This window comes from Pseudophryne corroboree, chromosome 6 (genome assembly GCF_028390025.1).
Source record: "Pseudophryne corroboree isolate aPseCor3 chromosome 6, aPseCor3.hap2, whole genome shotgun sequence".
In the NCBI taxonomy this organism is placed as follows: domain Eukaryota; kingdom Metazoa; phylum Chordata; class Amphibia; order Anura; family Myobatrachidae; genus Pseudophryne; species Pseudophryne corroboree.
In genome coordinates this window covers 380741545-380761399 of record NC_086449.1, presented here as the reverse complement: position 1 = coordinate 380761399, position 19855 = coordinate 380741545, and positions in this window count along the sequence as shown.

The following is a 19855-nucleotide window of genomic DNA, read 5'->3' as shown; positions in this document are numbered from 1 at the left end:
GCTACACCGATGGACAGGATGCCAGCGGTCGTAATACCGACAATGGCATTCCTAACATCAGAATCCCGACAGCCCCCCACAAAGTAGCCTAACCCTCCCGTGCCCCCTACCCTTACCCTCCCTTGTGAGTGCCTATCCCTAACCCTTCCCGGTGGTGCCTAACCCTTACCCTCCCCAGTGGTGCCTAACCATAACCCTTCCTTCCCCACTGCCTAAACCTAACCCTCCCCGCATAGTGCCTAACCCTAACCTCCCCTTGTAAGTGCCTAACCCTAACTCCCCTCCCCGGTGCCTAACCATCCCCTTCCCGCACCCTAACACCCTTCTAATGCTTAAACCTAACCTCCTACCCACTGCAGCAGGACGCCCACGCATCTTGCTAAAAGAGCGTTCGGGATTCCAAGCATCGGTATGTTGACACCAGGATCCCGGGCTCTGTCGAGATTTTGATGCTGGCATTATGCTGTTGTTCGGGATTCGGCCCCGGTATTTTAACTGCCCGGATCCCGTACGGTGGCATTGTAACTGCATCATTTGTAAGTGCCTCTATGCATCACCCATTGGGGAGTATGTATATAACACATGTATCTTTGACAGGGAAGGCAGGGGCAAACGCAGGATTTTCCTGGGGGGTGGATCCGTACATGGGGTCTAATTCAGACCTGATCGCAACAGCAAACTTTTTCTCTAATGTGCAAGACCATGTGCAGTGCAGGTGGGGCAGATAAAACGTGCAGAGAGAGTTAGATTTGGGTGGGGTTTGTTCAAACTGAAAACGAGTTTTATGGTAAGAACTTACCATTGTTAAAACTCTTTCTGCGAGGTACACTGGGCTCCACAAGTCTGGACAATGGGGTGTAGAGTAGGATCTTGATCTGAAGCACCAACAGGCTCAAAGCTTTGACCTTCTTCCCAAGATGCATAGCGCCGCCTCCTATATCACCCCGCCTCCCAGCACAGGAGCTCAGTTTAGTTAACCAGCCCAATGCAGTAGCAGGAAAAGAGACGACAACGGTTAGTAGCCACATACACCACACTCTCACGACAAGAGAAGTGTCAGCGGCTAATGCCATATCAACCCAAAGAAGCTAAGTGCGTCAGGGTGGGCGCCTTGTGGAGCCCAGTGTACCTCGCAGAAAGAGTTTTAACAAGGGTAAGTTCTTACCATAAAACTCGTTTTCTGCTGCGGGGTACACTGGGCTCCACAAGTCTGGACAATGGGGATGTCCTAAAGCAGTTCCTTATGGGAGGGGACGCACAGTAGCGGGCACAAGAACCCGGCGTCCAAAGGAAGCATCCTGGAAAGCGGCAGTATCGAAGGCATAGAACCTTATGAACTTGTTCCCGGAGGACCACGTAGCCGCCTTGCACAATTGATCAAGGATCGCACCACGTTGGGCCGCCCAAGAAGGTCCAACAGACCGAGTAGAATGGGCTGTAATGTGAACAGGAGCTGACAGACCAGCCTTCACATAAGCATACGCAATCACCATTCTGATCCACCTGGCCAGGGTCTGCTTGTGAGCAGGCCAGCCACGTTTGTGAAATCCAAACAAAACAAAGAGAGAATCAGACTTTCGATTAGAAGCAGTTCTCTTCACATAGATACGGAGAGCCCGTACCACATCCAAAGACCGCTCTTTGGGAGACAAATCAGGAGAGACAAAAGCTGGAACCACAATCTCCTGATTAAGGTGGAACAAAGAAACCACCTTAGGCAGATATCCGGGACGAGTCCTAAGAATCGCCCGGTCACGGTGAAAAATCAGATATGGGGAACTACAAGACAAGGCACCCAAATCCAACACTCTTCTAGCAGAGGCAATAACAAACAGAAACACCACCTTAATGGAAAGCCACTTAAGGTCAGCTGAACCAAGAGGTTCAAATGGAGACTCTTGTAACGCCTCCAAAACCACCGACAAGTCCCAAGGAGCCACAGGCGGGACATAAGGAGGTTGGATACGCAACACACCCTGAGTGAAAGTATAAACATCAGGTAAAGTCACAATTTTTCTCTGAAACCACACCGTCAAGGCAGAAATATGAACCTTGAGGGAGGCCAGACGCAGGCCTAAATCTAGGCCCTGCTGTAGAAAAGCCAAAAGTTTGGCTGTACTAAACTTGGAAGCATCATAATGGTTAGATGCGCACCAAACAAAGTAGGAATGCCAGACCCGATGGTAAATCCGAGCAAAGGCCGGTTTCCGGGCCCGCAACATAGTTTTATTGACCTCTTCAGAAAAACCTTAGCTCTTAAGACGGAAGCTTCAAGAGCCACGCCATCAAAGACAGCCGGGCTAGGTCCTGGTAGACACAGGGGCCCTGAACGAGGAGGTCTGGGTGTTGTGGAAGTAGAAGTGGACGCTCTGACGATAGGCCTTGCAGGTCTGAGAACCAGTGCCGTCTGGGCCACGCCGGAGCTATGAGAAGCAGATTTCCTTTTTCTTGCTTGAACTTCCGAATTACCCTGGGCAGGAGTGACACCGGAGGGAACACGTACGGCAGCCGAAACCTCCACGGCACTGCCAGCGCATCAACGAATGCTGCTTGAGGATCCCTTGTTCTTGCTCCGAAGACCGGAACCTTGTGATTGTGTCGAGACGCCATCAGATCCACATCTGGAAGACCCCACCTTTCCACGAGAAGTTGAAACACTTCTGGATGGAGGCCCCACTCGCCGGCATGCACGTCCTGACGACTGAGAAAGTCAGCTTCCCAATTCAGGACTCCCGGAATTAATATTGCCGATATTGCCGGTAGATGGCGTTCTGCCCAACGTAGAATACGTGAGGCTTCCTTCATTGCCAAACGGCTTCGAGTGACGCCTTGATGATTTATGTAAGCCACTGCGTTGTCCGACTGTACTTGAACAGGACGGTTCTGAATCAAATGCTGGGCTAGGTTCAACGCATTGAAGACCGCCCGCAATTCCAGAATGTTGATCGAGAGGAGAGATTCCTCCTTGGTCCACCGACCCTGCAAGGAGTGCTGCTCCAGCAACGCGCCCCAACCTCTTAGACTGGCATCTGTCGTCAACAGGACCCAGTTGGATATCCAGAAGGGACGGCATCTGCATAATTGTTTGTCCTCGAGCCACCAGAGCAGCGACAGACGGATCTCCGGAGTCAAAGAAATCATTTGAGACCTGATCCGGTGAGGCAGGCCGTCCCACTTGGCTAGAATCAGCTTCTGGAGGGGGCGAGAATGGAATTGAGCATAGTCCACCATGTCGAATGCTGATACCATGAGGCCCAGCACCTGCATTGCCGAATGTATCGACACTTGATGACGAGAAAGGAAGCAACGAATCCTGTCCTGAAGTTTCAGGACTTTCTCCTGAGACAAGAACAACCTCTGGTTGTGAGTGTCCAACAGCGCTCCCAGATGCACCATGCTCTGAGCAGGGACCAGGGAGGATTTCTTCCAGTTGATGAGCCACCCGTGGGCTTGTAGAAACTGGACCGTCATATCCAGATGACGCAGGAGAAGATCTGGGGAATTTGCCAGGATTAACAAGTCGTCCAGAGACGGCAATATCCTGACTCCTTGACGGCGGAGTACCACCGTCAACACCGCCATAATTTTGGTGAAGACTCGCGGAGCCGTTGTTAAACCAAAGGGTAACGCCCGAAACTGGTAATGGAGGTTGCCAATAGCGAACCTCAGGTATTGTTGATGTGACACTGCTATAGGAATATGCAGGTAAGCATCCTGTATGTCCAGGGAGACCATGTAGTCCCCAGGTTCCAAGGCCAGAACTATAGAGCGCAGGGTTTCCATACGGAACTTGGAAACCTTCACAAACTTGTTCAATGCCTTGAGGTTGAGAATGGGCCGGGAGGACCCATTCGGTTTCGGGACTAGAAACAGTGGAGAATAGTACCACCGGCTCCTCTGAGCGAGAGGCACCTGTACTACGACTCCTGTATTCAGGAGGGTCTGTACCACCGAATGCAGAGTGTTTGCCTTTGTCTGGTCCGACGGGATGTCTGTCTGGCAAAATCGATGAGGGCGTCGGTTTTTGAAGGCTATGGCATAACCTCGAGTGACGACTTCCCATACCCAGGCATCTGAAGTGGTCTTCAACCATTCCTGGGTATACCCTAGAAGCCGGCCCCCCACCCTGGGAGCCTGTGGCAGGCTTATCGGTCTTGGCTGCTGGCTGACGGGCAGCATAGGCTCTTTTGGGCTTCGGCTTACCAGGTTTGGAAGTGCGGGCTTGCTTATGGTACGCCTGACCTTTTGCTTTACCTGAAGGACGAAAGGGGCGAAAGGACGTGCCTTTGGCCTTCGACACAGAAGGAGCTGTATTAGGCAGACAGGCAGTTTTGGCAGTAGCCAAGTCAGCCACTATCTTATTTAAGTCCTCCCCAAACAGAATATCCCACTTGAAAGGGAGTACCTCCAGGTACAGTTTTTCTAGAGTCCAGATCCACAGACCAGGATCTCAGCCACAATATCCTGCGAGCCAGGACTGACGTAGTAGAGGCCTTGGCTGCTAGGATACCGGCATCAGAAGCTGCCTCTTTAATATAGCGAGAAGCTGTGACATTATATGACAAGCATTGTCTAGCATGGTCAGAGGAGATTTCAGCTTCTAACTCCAAGGCCCATGCTTCAATAGCCTCTGCCGCCCATGTAGCTGCAATAGTGGGCCTTTGTGCAGCACCCATGAGGGTGTAAATCGCTTTTAGATAACCCTCGACACGTTTAACCGTAGGCTCTTTTAGAGACGTGACGGTAGTGACAGGTAGAGCTGAGGAAACCACCATCCTAGCCACATGTGAGTCTACTGGAGGAGGCGTTTCCCAATTCTTCTTTTGAGGCACAAACTTCGTACCCGGCTTTGCCAGGGTTCCCGACGTATATCCACTAGGTGGTCAGAGTAAGGTAAAACTTGTTTAATCATCTTCTGACGCTTGAACCTATCTGGTTTCTTAGGAGGAACGGATGGCTCGGGGTCATCCGTAATCTGCAGCATTAACTTAATAGCCTCCACAAGATCAGGAACATCCACATGTGAACTACCCTCCCCATCAGCCGTATCTGAGTCAGAACCTGTGGGGTCAGTGTATGTGCTGTCTTCATCAGACGAGATGTCAGTGACAGAAGTGGATTGTGAGGAGACGAGCGCTCGCTTAGAGGACCTCTTGGACTTAGGCAAGCGTTGGTCAGACTTTTTAGTAGTCAGGGACTGGTTCAACTTCTTTAATTGAGCAGATAAATAGTCCGCCCACGGCGGGGTTAGCTGCAGGGACCACATACGGTTGTACCGGCATTGGGGGTCCCATAGGGGGTGTTAGTTTATGAACTAGCATATGCAGAAGCGTGGAAAAAGCGGCCCACGGAGGCAGAGCCGGCCCTAACCAATATGATGCCCTAGGCATGATTTTGGCTGGTGCCCCCTAGCACCACCGCTGGTTCCGCCTCTGACCTTGCACCTTTTTCCCAGCACTATCACCCCTCACCCATAGCAGTCCTTATTTTGGTGTTTGTACCCCTATATTATAAATAGGAACAGTTTGCACATTTGGCGCACAGCCCAAAAAGGGGTGTGTTTTTGCTGGCAAGGGGCATGGCCACACAATAGTAACCCCAATTCCAATTATGCCACACAGTACTGCAACGTCATTCACATTTGATCATGCGATAGTGTTCATAAATCATATTACATCCCACAGTAGTATCACTGTACCTTATAAACGGTACTACTCACAGTAGAGCCCCTTAATCACATTACATCACACTCTATTGCTCTTTATTCACATTAAACGACACAGTAGTGCCTTTCTATACGCAACGCGAAATAGTAGAGCACCTTATACACATAATGCCACACATTAGTAATGCATTTATACACATAATTCCACACAGTAATGCCCCTTACACATGAGACACATTATTAATGTCCCTATAAACATAATGCGCCTTACACATTATGACAACCTTTATTAATGCCCTTTTACACATAATGTCCCTTACACATGAGCCGCACATGATTAATGCCCTTATACACATAATGACACACATAGTGCCCCCTACACATTTGCTGCACATTATTAGTGCCCCTATACACATAATGACACACATACAGTAGTACCCTTTTACACATATGCCGCACATTATTAATGCCCTTATACACATAGGGGGTCATTCCGAGTTGTTCGCTCGCAAGCTGCTTTTAGCAGCTTTGCACACGCTAAGCCGCCGCCTACTGGGAGTGAATCTTAGCTTATCAAAATTGCGTACGAAAGATTAGCAGAATTGCGAATAGACACTTCTTAGCAGTTTCTGAGTAGCTCCAGACTTACTCGGCATCTGCGATCAGTTCAGTCAGTTTCGTTCCTGGTTTGACGTCACAAACACACCCAGCGTTCGCCCAGACACTCCTCCGTTTCTCCAGCCACTCCCGCGTTTTTCCCAGAAACGGTAGCGTTTTTTCGCATACACCCATAAAACGGCCAGTTTCCGCCCAGAAACACCCACTTCCTGTCAATCACACTCCGATCACCAGAACGAAGAAAAAACCTCGTAATGCCGTGAGTAAAATACCTAACTACATAGCAAATTTACATGGCGCAGTCGCACTGCGGACATTGCGCATGCGCATTAGCGACTAATCGCTCCGTTGCGAGAAAAAAATAACGAGCGAACAACTCGGAATGACCCCCATAATGACACGCATAGTGCCCCTTTCACATATGTTGCACATTATTAATGCATTTTTACATGACACACATAATGCTCCTTACACATATTCCGAACACTACTGCACAACCAACCCACTCACATGCACATAGCAATCACACTGCCACTAACACTGTGACCTCTGCCTCTGCTTGGATACAGATGTGTCCTCATAAATATTGCCTCAATGCTAACATCTGGCACCTTTTTTAATGAAAATGCATCTTATTTGCATTGCTATGTGGCTAGGATGCACAAGCAGCTTCTACTAATTGAAATTATATGCAGCATGCCTATATACTGTGTGAGACTGTGGCTGTATCTGCATATGAAATGCTACACACAGAATATAGGCATGCCGCATATCATTTTAATCAGCAGAAGCTGCTGATGCCCCTAGGCATAGCAAATGCCCTAGGCAACTGCCTCGTTTGCCTTTGGCCGGCTCTGCACGGAGGGTCAGTATGTGCCTCCGTTGCCACAGTCCCACTGGGGGGCAAGGAGCCCCCAGAACCAGAGCCCACAGCTGCTATATTCTCCCCATATGTGCCTGTGGCTTCAGCAACACCAGCAGTGTGTTCCGCCCCAGAACCGTTACCCTCAGAAGCAGACATGATATAACTTGCAGTATGAGGTAACACAGTACAATTATTAGCAGCACTATATCCCTAAACCCAAACCACTGCGCAGTGTAGTCAGCACCAGCAGAGATAAAGGAGAGATATGGTGACTAAATCACAGAGAAAAAAAAATAAGATTTTAAACCTACCGGTAAATCTTTTTCTCGTAGTCCGTAGAGGATGCTGGGGACTCCGTAAGGACCATGGGGATAGACGGGCTCCGCAGGAGACATGGGCACTTTAAGAAAGACTTTAGGTATGGGTGTGCACTGGCTCCTCCCTCTATGCCCCTTCTCCAGACCTCAGTTAGAGAAACTGTGCCCAGAGGAGACGGACAGTACGAGGAAAGGATTTTTGTTAAACCAAGGGCAAGATTCATACCAGCCCACACCATTCACACCGTATAACTTGTGATAAACTAACCAGTTAACAGTATGAAAAAAAACAACATAGCATCAGTCGGAGACCGATGAAAACTATAACATAACCCTTATTTAAGCAAAACTATATACAAGTCTTGCAGAAGTAGTCCGCACTTGGGACGGGCGCCCAGCATCCTCTACGGACTACGAGAAAAAGATTTACCGGTAGGTTTAAAATCTTATTTTCTCTTACGTCCTAGAGGATGCTGGGGACTCCGTAAGGACCATGGGGATTATACCAAAGCTCCCAAACAGGCGGGTGAGTGCGGATGACTCTGCAGCACCGATTGAGCAAACAGGAGGTCCTCCTCAGCCAGGGTATCAAACTTATAGAACTTTGCAAAGGTGTTTGAACCCGACCAAGTAGCAGCTCGGCACAGCTGTAGTGCTGAGACCCCTCAGGCAGCCGCCCAAGACGAGCCCACCTTCCTAGTGGAATGGGCCTTGACCGATTTTGGTAACGGCAATCCAGCCGTCGCATGTGCCTGCTGAATCGTGTTACAGATCCAGCGAGCAATAGTCTGCTTTGAAGCAGGAGCGCCAACCTTGTTGGCTGCATACAGGACAAACAGTGCTTCTGTTTTTCTGACTCTAGCCGTTCTGGCCACGTAAATTTTCAAAGCCCTGACCACATCAAGGGACTCGGAATCCTCCAAGTCTCGTGTAGCCACAGGCACCACAATAGGTTGGTTCATATGAAAAGATGACACCAACTTAGGCAAAAATTGAGGACGGGTCCGCAATTCCGCTCTATCCATATGGAAAACTAGATAGGGGCTTTTATGAGACAAAGCCGCCAATTCCGACACTCGCCTAGCCGAAGCCAAGGCTAACAACATGACCACTTTCCAAGTGAGATATTTTAACTCCACCGTTTTAAGTGGTTCAAACCAGTGCGACTTAAGGAAACTCAACACCACGTTAAGGTCCCAAGGCGCCACCGGAGGTACAAAAGGAGGCTGAATATGCAGCACTCCCTTCACAAAAGTCTGTACTTCTGGGAGAGAAGACAATTCTTTTTGAAAGAAAATGGATAAGGCCGAAATCTGAACCTTAATGGAGCCTAATTTTAGGCCCAAATTCACTCCAGTCTGTAGGAAGTGAAGAAAACGGCCCAGATGGAATTCTTCCGTAGGAGCATTCCCGGCCTCACACCAAGAAACATATTTTCGCCATATACGGTGATAATGTTTAGCTGTCACCTCCTTCCTAGCCTTTATCAGAGTAGGAATGACCTCATCCGGAATGCCCTTTTCCGCTAGGATCCGGCGTTCAACCGCCATGCCGTCAAACGCAGCCGCGGTAAGTCTTGGAACAGACAGGGCCCCTGTTGCAACAGGTCCTGTCTTAGAGGAAGAGGCCACGGATCTTCTGTGAGCATCTCCTGCAGATTCGGATACCAGGCCCTTCGTGGCCAATCTGAAACAATGAGAATTGTCTGTACTCCTCTTATTCTTATTATTCTCTACACCTTTGGGATGAGAGGAAGAGGAGGAAACACATAGACCGACTGGAACACCCATGGTGTCACTACGGCGTCCACAGCTACCGCCTGAGGGTCTCTTGACCTGGCGCAATACCTCTGCAGCTTTTTGTTGAGGCGGGACGCCATCATGTCTATCTGGTGCAGTCCCCACTGACTTGCAATCTGTGCGAAGACTTCCTGATGAAGTCCCCACTCTCCTGGATGCAGGTCGTGTCTGCTGAGGAAGTCTGCTTCCCAGTTGTCCACTCCCGGAATGAACACTGCTGACAGTGCGCTTACATGATTTTCCGCCCAGCGAAGAATCCTGGTGGCTTCCGCCATTGTCACTCTGCTCCTTGTGCCGCCCTGGCGGTTTACATGAGCCACTGCGGTGATGTTGTCTGACTGGATCAGAACTGGTAAGTCGCGAAGCAAGGTCTCTGCTTGACGAAGGGCGTTGTATATGGCCCTAAGCTCCAGGACGTTGATGTGAAGACAAGTTTCTTGACTTGACCAAAGACCCTGGAAGTTTCTTCCTTGTGTGACTGCTCCCCAACCTCGGAGGCTCGCGTCCGTGGTCACCAGAACCCAGTCCTGAATGCCGAACCTGCGGCCCTCTAGAAGGTGAGCACTCTGCAGCCACCACAGGAGAGATACCCTGGCCTTGGGGGACAGTGTGATCAACCGATGAATCTGTAGATGTGACCCGGACCACTTGTCCAGTAGGTCCCATTGGAAGGTCCTCGCATGGAACCTGCCGAACGGAATGGCCTCGTAAGATGCCACCATCTTTCCCAGGACTCGAGTGCAGTGATGCACTGACACCTGTTTTGGTTTCAATAGGTTCCTAACCAGAGTGATGAGTTCTTGAGCCTTTTCCGTTGGAAGATAAACCCTTTTCTGGTCCGTATCCAGAGTCATGCCCAAGAAGGTCAGACGAGTCGTAGGAACCAGCTGCGACTTCGGGACATTGAGAATCCAGCCGTGTTGCTGTAACACTCTCAGTGAAAGTGACACGCTGCTCAGCAACTGCTCTCGCTTTTATGAGGAGATCGTCCAAGTATGGGATAATTGTGACCCCCTGCTTGCGCAGGAGCACCATCATTTCCGCCATTACCTTGGTGAAAATCCTCGGGCCGTTGAAAGCCCAAACGGCAACGTCTGAAATTGGTAATGACAATCCTGTACCGCAAATCTCAGGTACGCCTGATGAGGTGGATATATTGGAACATGAAGGCATGCATCCTTTATGTCTAGGGATACCATAAAATCCCCCCCCTTCCAGGCTGGCGATGACCGCTCTGAGTGATTCCATCTTGAACTTGAACCTTTTCAAGTATAGGTTTAGGGATTTTAAATTTAAAATGGGTCTGACCGAACCGTCCGGTTTCGGGACTACAAACAGGGTTGAGTAATATCCCCTCCCTTGTTGCAGTAGGGGAACCTTGACCACCAGCTGTTGAAGATACAATTTGTGAATTGCATTTAACACTAACTCACTTTCTGAGGGAGAAGCTGGCAGGGCCGATTTGAAAAACCGGCGAGGAGGCACCTCTTCGAATTCCAGCTTGTAACCCTGAGAAACAATTTCTACTGCCCAGGGATCCACCTGTGAGTGAACCCAGATGTGGCTGAAAAGTCGAAGACGTGCCCCCACTGGGGCGGACTCCCGTAGCGGAGCCCCAGCGTCATGCGGTGGATTTTGTAGAGGCCGGGGAGTACTTCTGTTCCTGGGAACTAGCTGTGTTGTGCAGCTTCTTTCCTCTGCCCTTACCTCTGGCAAGAAAGGACGCACCTCGTACTTTCTTGTTTCTCTGTGACCGAAAGGACTGCATCTGATAATGTGGTGCTTTCTTAGGCTGTGAGGGAATATAGGGCAAAAAATTGGATTTACCAGCTGTAGCTGTGGAGACCAGGTCCGAGAGACCTTCTCCAAACAATTCCTCACCCTTGTAAGGTAAAACCTCCATATGCCTTTTTGAGTCGGCATCACCTGTCCATTGCCGGGTCCATAGGACTCGTCTAGCAGAAATCGACATAGCGTTGATTCTAGAACCCAATAGACCAATGTCTCTTTGAGCATCTCTCATATATAAGACAGCATCTTTTATATGTCCTAGGGTCAATAAGATGGCATCCTTATCCAGAGTTTCAATTTCTGCTGATAAGGTATCCGTCCATGCTGCTACAGCGCTACACACCCAGGCCGACGCAATAGCCGGTCTGAGTAAGGTACCCGAATGCGTGTAAATGGACTTCAAGGTAACCTCCTGCTTGCGATCAGCAGGATCCCTGAGGGTAGCCGTATCTTGGGATGGCAGCGCTACCTTCTTGGATAAGCGTGTCAATGCTTTGTCCACCCTAGGGGAGGATTCCCACCGTATCCTGTCCTTTGGTGGGAAAGGATACGCCATAAGAATCCTTTTGGGAATGTGCAGTTTTTTGTCTGGAGATTCCCAAGCTTTTTCACATAACTCGTTCAGCTCATGTGAGGGAGGAAAGGTTACTTCAGGTTTCTTTTCCTTATACATGTGTACCCTCGTGTCAGGGACAGGGGGTTCCTCTGTGATATGCAAAACATCTTTTATTGCAATAATCCTATATCGATTACATTTAGCCAGTTTTGGCTGTAACTTTGCATCATCGTAGTCGACACCTGAGTCAGAATCCGTGTCGGTATCTGTGTCTACTATTTGGGATAGTGGGCGCTTTTAGGACCCCGAAGGTCCCTGCGACATAGAGACAGACATGGGTTGATTCCCTGGCTGTTCCCTAGCTTCCGCTTTGTCTAATCTTTTGTGCAATAAATTTACATTAGCACTTAAAACATTCCACATATTCATCCAGTCAGGTGTCGGCGTTGTCGACGGAGACACCACATTCATTTTCTACTCCTCCTCCCCCGGAAAGCATTCTACCTCAGACATGTCGACACACGCGTACCGACACACCACACACTCAGGGAATCCTCTTATCTGAAGACAGTTCCCCCACAAGGCCCTTTGGAGAGAGAGTATGCCAGCACACACCCAGCGCTATATGACCCAGGAAAAACACAATATGTTTACCTAGATAGCGCTGTAATCTGTATATTGCGCCAAATATGTGCCCCCCCCCCTTCTTTAAAACCCTCTTTCACCATGGATAAGCAGGGGAGAGTCCGGGGAGCTTCCTCTCAGCGCTGTGCTGTGGAGAAAATGGCGCAGGTGAGTGCTGAGGAAGAAGCCCCGCCCCCACAGCGACGGGCTTCTGTCCCGCTCAAATATGTAAAAAACCTGGCTGGGGCTCTTTATATATACAGTGCCCAGCTGTATATATATATATATATACTTTTGCCAGAAAACGAGGTTTATTGCTGCCCAGGGCGCCCCCCCCCCCTGCGCCCTGCACCCATACAGTGTCTGCCTGTGTGTGCTGTGTGGGAGCAATGGCGCACAACTTTACTGCTGTGCGTTACCTCAGTGAATATCTGAAGTCTTCTGCCGCCTCTGATGTCTTCTTACTTCTCATACTCACCCGGGTTCTATCTTCCGGCTCTGCGAGGAGGACGGCGGCGCGGCTCTGGGACGGACGGCGAGGGTGAGACCTGCGTACCGATCCCTCTGGAGCTAATGGTGTCCAGTAGCCTAAGAAGCAGAGCCTTGAAACTCACAGAAGTAGGACTGCTTCTCTCTCCTCAGTCCCACGATGCAGGGAGTCTGTTGCCAGCAGGGCCATGAAAATAAAAAACCTAACAAAATACTTTCTTTCAGGAAACTCAGGAGAGCTCCCTGTAATGCACCCAGTCTCCTCTGGGCACAGTATTAAACTGAGGTCTGGAGGAGGGGCATAGAGGGAGGAGCCAGTGCACACCCATACCTAAAGTCTTTCTTAAAGTGCCCATGTCTCCTGCGGAGCCCGTCTATCCCCATGGTCCTTACGGAGTCCCCAGCATCCTCTAGGACGTAAGAGAAATACGTAATACAGTATATATTTGTGAAAATCCTATAATTAATAACACCTGACGCACTAAGCCCCCTCAGGTTATAGAATATAGGGATAGCAAGTTGAGTGAAAGACACGAGATGGACAACACTCAGCTATCAATGCACACACAAATAGTCACAGTTTGTACAATGCAGAGGTTATTACAGACAATAATACTGCACTGGACTAGCTTACACAGCTATATAGTCAATAGATATAACACTACACAGTAAGAAACTGGATGTATATCACAGGGTAATTGTACTATAAACCCCTGACTAAATGCACTCTTTCTTACTAACACTGACTAAAAAGGCAGGTAGAATACTTAAGTGTCATGTAAAGGCACAGCGCTGACAACCAGGCGGCTTTACATAGGAGGATTTGCCCAAGCAGTCCCAGGAACAGTGAGCTGAGGAGTAATGGCGCCGCAGACACTGACAGGGAGTGAGGAAAAGACAGAGATGCAGCTCAAGGGCGGGAACACTTGCTAGAAATGGCGCCCTGGGGCTGGGGGAGGGGCTTCAGGTCTAAGCCTTATCCCCCTTGCTGCCAAAACCACCGGGTACTGTGGGCGATATTAAAATCGGTTTTAAGAGAAAACCTGACCTGCGCGAGCAGGACCCACTTACCACCTCCCGAAGCGCGGCCACGCGATCCTGGAGAGCCCCAGCCGTGTGTGTCTAACATGAAGAAAACCGGAGCCTCCGCTGTAGGTACCCGGCAACCAGGGCTCGGGAGTGTACAGCGCCGCTGGGGAGAGCTGGAGCTGCAGCAGTGAATGTCACAAGACATTTACCACCGCTGCTGCCCTTGAAGGCTTCACTTTTTACCTCATAAAAAGCTTTTCTCAGGGCCTCTGTCAAGTGCCTGCTTACTGCAGCACCAACTGACAAACTGAGCTCCTGTGCTGGGAGGCGGGGTGATATAGGAGGCGGCGCTATGCATCTTGGGAAGAAGGTCAAAGCTTTGAGCATGTTGGTGCCTCGGATCAAGATCCTACTCTACACCCCATTGTCCAGACTTGCGGAGCCCAGTGTACCCCGCAGCAGAAATCTAAATTGCAGTGTAAAAATAAAGAAGCTAGAATTTACCCTGCACAGAAACAAAATAACCCACCCATAGAACCTGTGATGCCCTATCGATTTGTCGCATGCTGGAGCTGGAGCCGGGTGATGTGTGCTACAGGCGGGCTTGCAGTAGCTCAGAAGCCTGGCATTTAAGAGGATTTAATTTGGGGACACACAGACACTCTCCTAGTGTTACCGTGAACTGCAAGCCCCTGTAAGAAAGGACCGCGTGGACAGACAGTCAGCAGGCACCAGTGGAACTGTCAGCGTGTAGAAGCTGCATGGGCTGCAGTACATGGTCACACTGATCAAGAGGGAACCTGTAGGGAAAGAGCTGCGGCTAGCTGGCGCTCCGGTCCCCAGTGAAAGTGATGATACGGGACAGCAGCTGAACCATCGGGTGGAGGGGGAATTCTGGGTACTCAGAACCCCCCCTCCCCCACCCCCACCCCACGTGCACTACTGAGGTGGGCTTCTCGCAGCTCTGGGCCCCATAGCAGCTGTACTCTCTGCACCTATGGTAGCTACGCCCTTGATGCCATGCTGTTTATCCACGCTCACATTGGTACTAATGTCACCCCCATACTAGACAAGTGTTAAGTTTGACTTTATTATTTTGCAAACTACAGTTCATATTACTACCGAACACAATGAAAAAAAGGAACATTATTACATATTAAAATGTGTTTGAAGGACAGGTCCCTGTAATACTACCCACTGAAGAAACCTGTGGGTCTGTATACATAGTAGAAAACCAAAATTGAGTCACAGAAATCATGCTGCATAGTCCATTATTAATTTCAACACATTACACTATGCTGAGCATTAGGTTTAATATGAAAATTGATTAGTATATAAATAATGGATGTGTTTGAGCAATCACATTTGCAAGTCAATGAATAACCACCTGTTGATTACCAATCCCGGTGAGTCACAACATTGCTAGTGCACTGAAAGCATGAGAGACCCAGTATACTGCGCCTGTGTGACTTAACAGCTGTAGACCTGATACAAATACATTTGCAGAAATGGATATTGCCAATTATGTATCACTCAACAACAAATACAAAGTGCAACTTAATACAAAAAAATAAATTATAGCTTAATGTGAACAAATTCTTTTCATACCTTTCCAAGGCCATCTATTCTACATTATCAGACTATACTGGCAGATGATCTTTGTCAGATGGGGTTGTTCTGTTCTGTAGATGTTGAGAGACGAAAATAATCTAAGCTTTGAGAGTTCTTTGTTATTCAGTCAGACTGTCCTTTATTACACTTCAGGATGCGGACATATCCAGGATTCTAACCTATTGCCTGTGGCATTGCAGTCAGACAAACTCTTCATTGAGCTATCTGCCCTTGCATAGAAAGGTCGATAATTCTAAAAAAGATCAGCATTGTGGCTGAGAAGATATACAGTGCATCCAAAAAGTATTCACAACGCTTCACTTTTTCCACAATTTGCTATGTTACAGCCTTACACACATATAATGACAACATGAAAAAAAAAATTCTTAGATCTTTGCAAATGTATTAAAAATAAAAAAACGAAGAAATCACATGTACATAAGTATTCACAGCCTTTACCATGAAGCTCAAAATTAAGCTCAGGTGCATCCTGTTACCACTGATCATCCTTGAGATGTTCCTATAGCTTAATTGGAGTCCACCTGTGGTAAATTCAGTTGACTGGACATGATTTGGCACACACCTGTCTATATAAGGTCCCACACTTGACAGTGCATGTCTGAGCACAAACCAAGCATGAAGTCAAATGAATTGTCTATAGACCTCCGAGACAGGATTGTCTCGAGGCACACATCTGGGGAAGGGTACAGAAAAATATCTGCTGCTTTGAAGGTCACAATGAGCACAGGGGCCTCCATCATCCGTAAATGGAAGAAAGTTCGGAACCAGCAGGACTCTTTCAAGAGCTGGCCGGCCATCTAAACTGAGCGATCGGGGGAGAAGGGCCCTAGTCTGGGAGGTGACCAATAACCCAATGGTCACTCTGTCAGAGCTACAGCATTCCTCTGTAGAGAGAGGAGAACCTTCCAGAAGGACAACCATCTCTGCAGCAATCCACCAACCAGGCCTATATGGTAGAGTGGCCAGACGGAAGCCACTCCTTAGTAAAAAGCACATGGCAGCCCACCTGGAGTTTGCCAAAATGCACCTGAAGGACTCCCAGACTATGAGAAACAAAATTCTCTGGTCTGATGAGAGAAAGATTGAACTCTTCGGCGTGAATGCCAGGCGTCATGTTTGGAGGAAACCAGGCACCGCTCATCACCAGGCCAATACCATCATCACAGTGAAGCATGGTGGTGGCCGCATCATGCTGTAGGGATGTTTTTCAGCGGCAGGAACTGGAAGACTAGTCAGATTAGAGGGAAAGATGGATGCACAGCGATATCCTGGATGAAAACCTGCTCCAAAGCGCTCTTGACCTCAGACTGGGGTGACAGTTCATCTTTCAGCAGGACAACGACCCTAAGCACACAGCCAAAATATCAAAGGAGTGGCTTCAGGACAACTCTGTGAATGTCCTTGAGTGGCCCAGCCAGAGCCCAGATTTGAATCTGATTGTACATCTCTGGAGAGATCTGAAAATGGCTGTGCACCGACGTTTCCCATCCAACCTAATGGAGCTTGAGAGGTGCTACAAAGAGGAATGGGCAAAACTGGCAAAAGATAGGTGTGCTAAGCTTGTGGCATCATATTCAAAAAAACTTGAGGCTGTAATTGCTGCCAAAGATGCATCAACAAAATATTGAGCAAAGGCTGTGAATACTTATGTACATGTGATTTCTTGGTTTTTTATTTTTAATAAATTTCCAAATAACTCAAAAACACTTTTTTCAAGTTGTCATTATGGGGTATTGTGTGTAGAATTTTGAGGGAAAAAAATAATTTATTCCAGTTTGGAATAAGGCTGTAACATAACAAAATGTGGAAAAACTGAAGCGCTGTGAATAATTTCTGGATGCACTGTATATAGTGTGTGGCTGCAAGAGATTGGATGTGTGGCTGTATACTACATAGATCTGCTCAATTGAAATGCTGATTTTTTTTATTTTTTACAAAGTACCAGTAGCTTTATATAGTCCTCATTGTTTTTATGCAGCATCAAGTAGCTCAATGAGTAGGGTGTATGATTAGAATTCAACAGGTTAAGTTTGAATCCTGGGATATGTTATTTAATAAAGGGTATTGTAACTGAATAACAACGGGCTCTCAAGTTAAGCGCATGAATATGGTATACAGAGGTTTGTGTCCAAATCCATTTTCTCGCAATGGTCTATAACTGATGTCCCTATTGAAAAAAAAAAAAAATGTGTGCGTGCGTGTGTGTGTGTGTGTGTGTGTGTGTGGGGGGGGGGGGGTTACGACTCTGCCAGGGCTATTTAATTGCCTAGTTACGGCTCTGCCTGGGCTATTTAATTGCCTAGTTACGGCTCTGCCTGGGCTATTTAATTGCCTAGTTACGGCTCTGCCTGGGCTATTTAATTGCAGTCTGCACTTAACGCAGATCTCTGTTTGAGCCTGTAGGAGACGTGAACAGAAATCCACGTTAGATGTCATTATCGCAGGTGCCGCGAACGTGCTAACCCATCGTTCTGGGCGATTATACCGGAATCTATGGGATAATGCACATTAGTTGTTCGAGGAAAAGGGCTTAGAATTGTACTGTATAGAGTAGCTCCTGGTGTAAAATGTCTGAGGTTACTAGAACTCTTCTTTGCGTGGTAATATTCGTGGCTAATTGAATTTTGTCCCTTGGCATATAAACTGGTTTCTTTTGTTAAGCTTCTAGCTATAATTTATCTAGCACAGTCTGTAAAATGGCAGTTAGAAGCTGGTTGCTATGGTCATCACACTATACAATTCTTGGCTCGGTTTGCCAATAATCAGGTGAACGACCTGATTTATAGTATAGTGTATATGAATGTGTTACGATTCCTGTACTCCAGACTGGAGAAGATCTTATGGCAGAGATCTGAGTACAGGAATGAAATACAGGTTGTGGGAGCTGGAGAGCCTAGTAACCCCTGGCGCCCTAACTCCGTTGTCTCGCCCGTGTTATCAGAAATCCCCTGCGAGACTATGGTTGCTTGAGCCCATGGCAGCCGCGTTCGAAGGGCGGATTATGTCTGCCCAACCCCGATGCCCCCGCAGGTCTTAATGGGAGACAAGGGGAAGTCCGAGACAGGGAGATAACAAGGGGCCCTCTGACTAAGCAACCAAGCCAGGGGTTACAAGCTAACTTAACTAAATCAAAAGGTATGTGCGGACTAGCCGCCAGGGAAAAGGACAACCAAGGATCCACGGATCCGACACTCCTATCCGGCACCGCTGGACACCAGAGTGGATCTTGTGGAAGCGGAATCCTCCGCAAAGCACCAGAACTCAAAATAAACACAATAATAAATAGTAGCGGACAAGCCGCAACACACGGCTGCGCCGCGACTCACGAACACCACCAGATGTTAAAGGTGCTCGGTCAGACTCCAGGAACAGATGGTAACTTCCGAGTACTGGATCACTGAGAACAGGAACAAACGAACAGACCGGGACTGGGAACTCTCTCTGCAGCAGAATCAGGCAAACAGGAAGCTATCACCGGCGTCTGTGAGGAGTCCTGGGAGTGCTTTTAACAGAGAGTCTTCCAATCAGCTGTTTGGAGGCTGATTGGATTAAATGCCATGCAGCTGACAAGCTGCATGGCCAGGGAAACAGATGAGTGATAATTACAACATGCCGTGCAGCTGCATGCTACACAGCCAGGAAACCAGTGATGATATAAACTTAGACCCAGCAACGGGGAACACGATCCGACAGTGGCGTCCCCGTTGCTAGGCGCCGGCCGCACTGACGAGCGGACCCTCGGCGCCTAACAGTACCCCCCCCCCTTGAGGAGGGGTCAAGGAACCCCTAAATCCGGGTTTCTGAGGAAATTCTTGAAAAAATGCCCTTTTGAGCCTTGGGGCATGAAGGTCCTCATCTAGGACCCACGACCTTTCTTTAGGACCATAACCTGTCCAATGCACCAAAAAATAAAGCCGACCCCGGGACAGCTTGGAATCGAGAACCTTCTCAACCACGAACTCCTGCTGACCCTGTACATTAACTGGTGATCTCCCCTGAGGTTTTTTACGAGGAAATCTGCTAGATGAAACATATGGTTTGAGCAAAGAGCAATGGAAGGTATTTCCGATTCGTAACGTTTTTGGTAGCTGTAACCGGAAAGCAACTGGATTGACTTTTTTGATAATGAGAAATGGTCCAATAAATCTAGGACCCAATCTGGCTGAGGTTTGTCGAAGTTTGATATTGCGAGTCGACAGCCACACCCTGTCTCCTACTCTAAAAGTGCACGGCCGCCGGAACCTGTCCGAAAAATCTTTTTCCTTGAAAGCTGCTTTTCTGAGAGCTATGTGCACTTTTTTCCAAATAAGTTTAAGATGAGAGGTCAGGGCCAGAGAGGAGACAGAGGAATGTTGGAAAAATGAATTAGCTCTGGGGTGGAAACCAAAAACTGCAAAAAATGGAGACACATTGGTAGAGGAATGACAGGCATTATTATAAGCAAACTCTGCCAATGGAAGAAACTCAGAC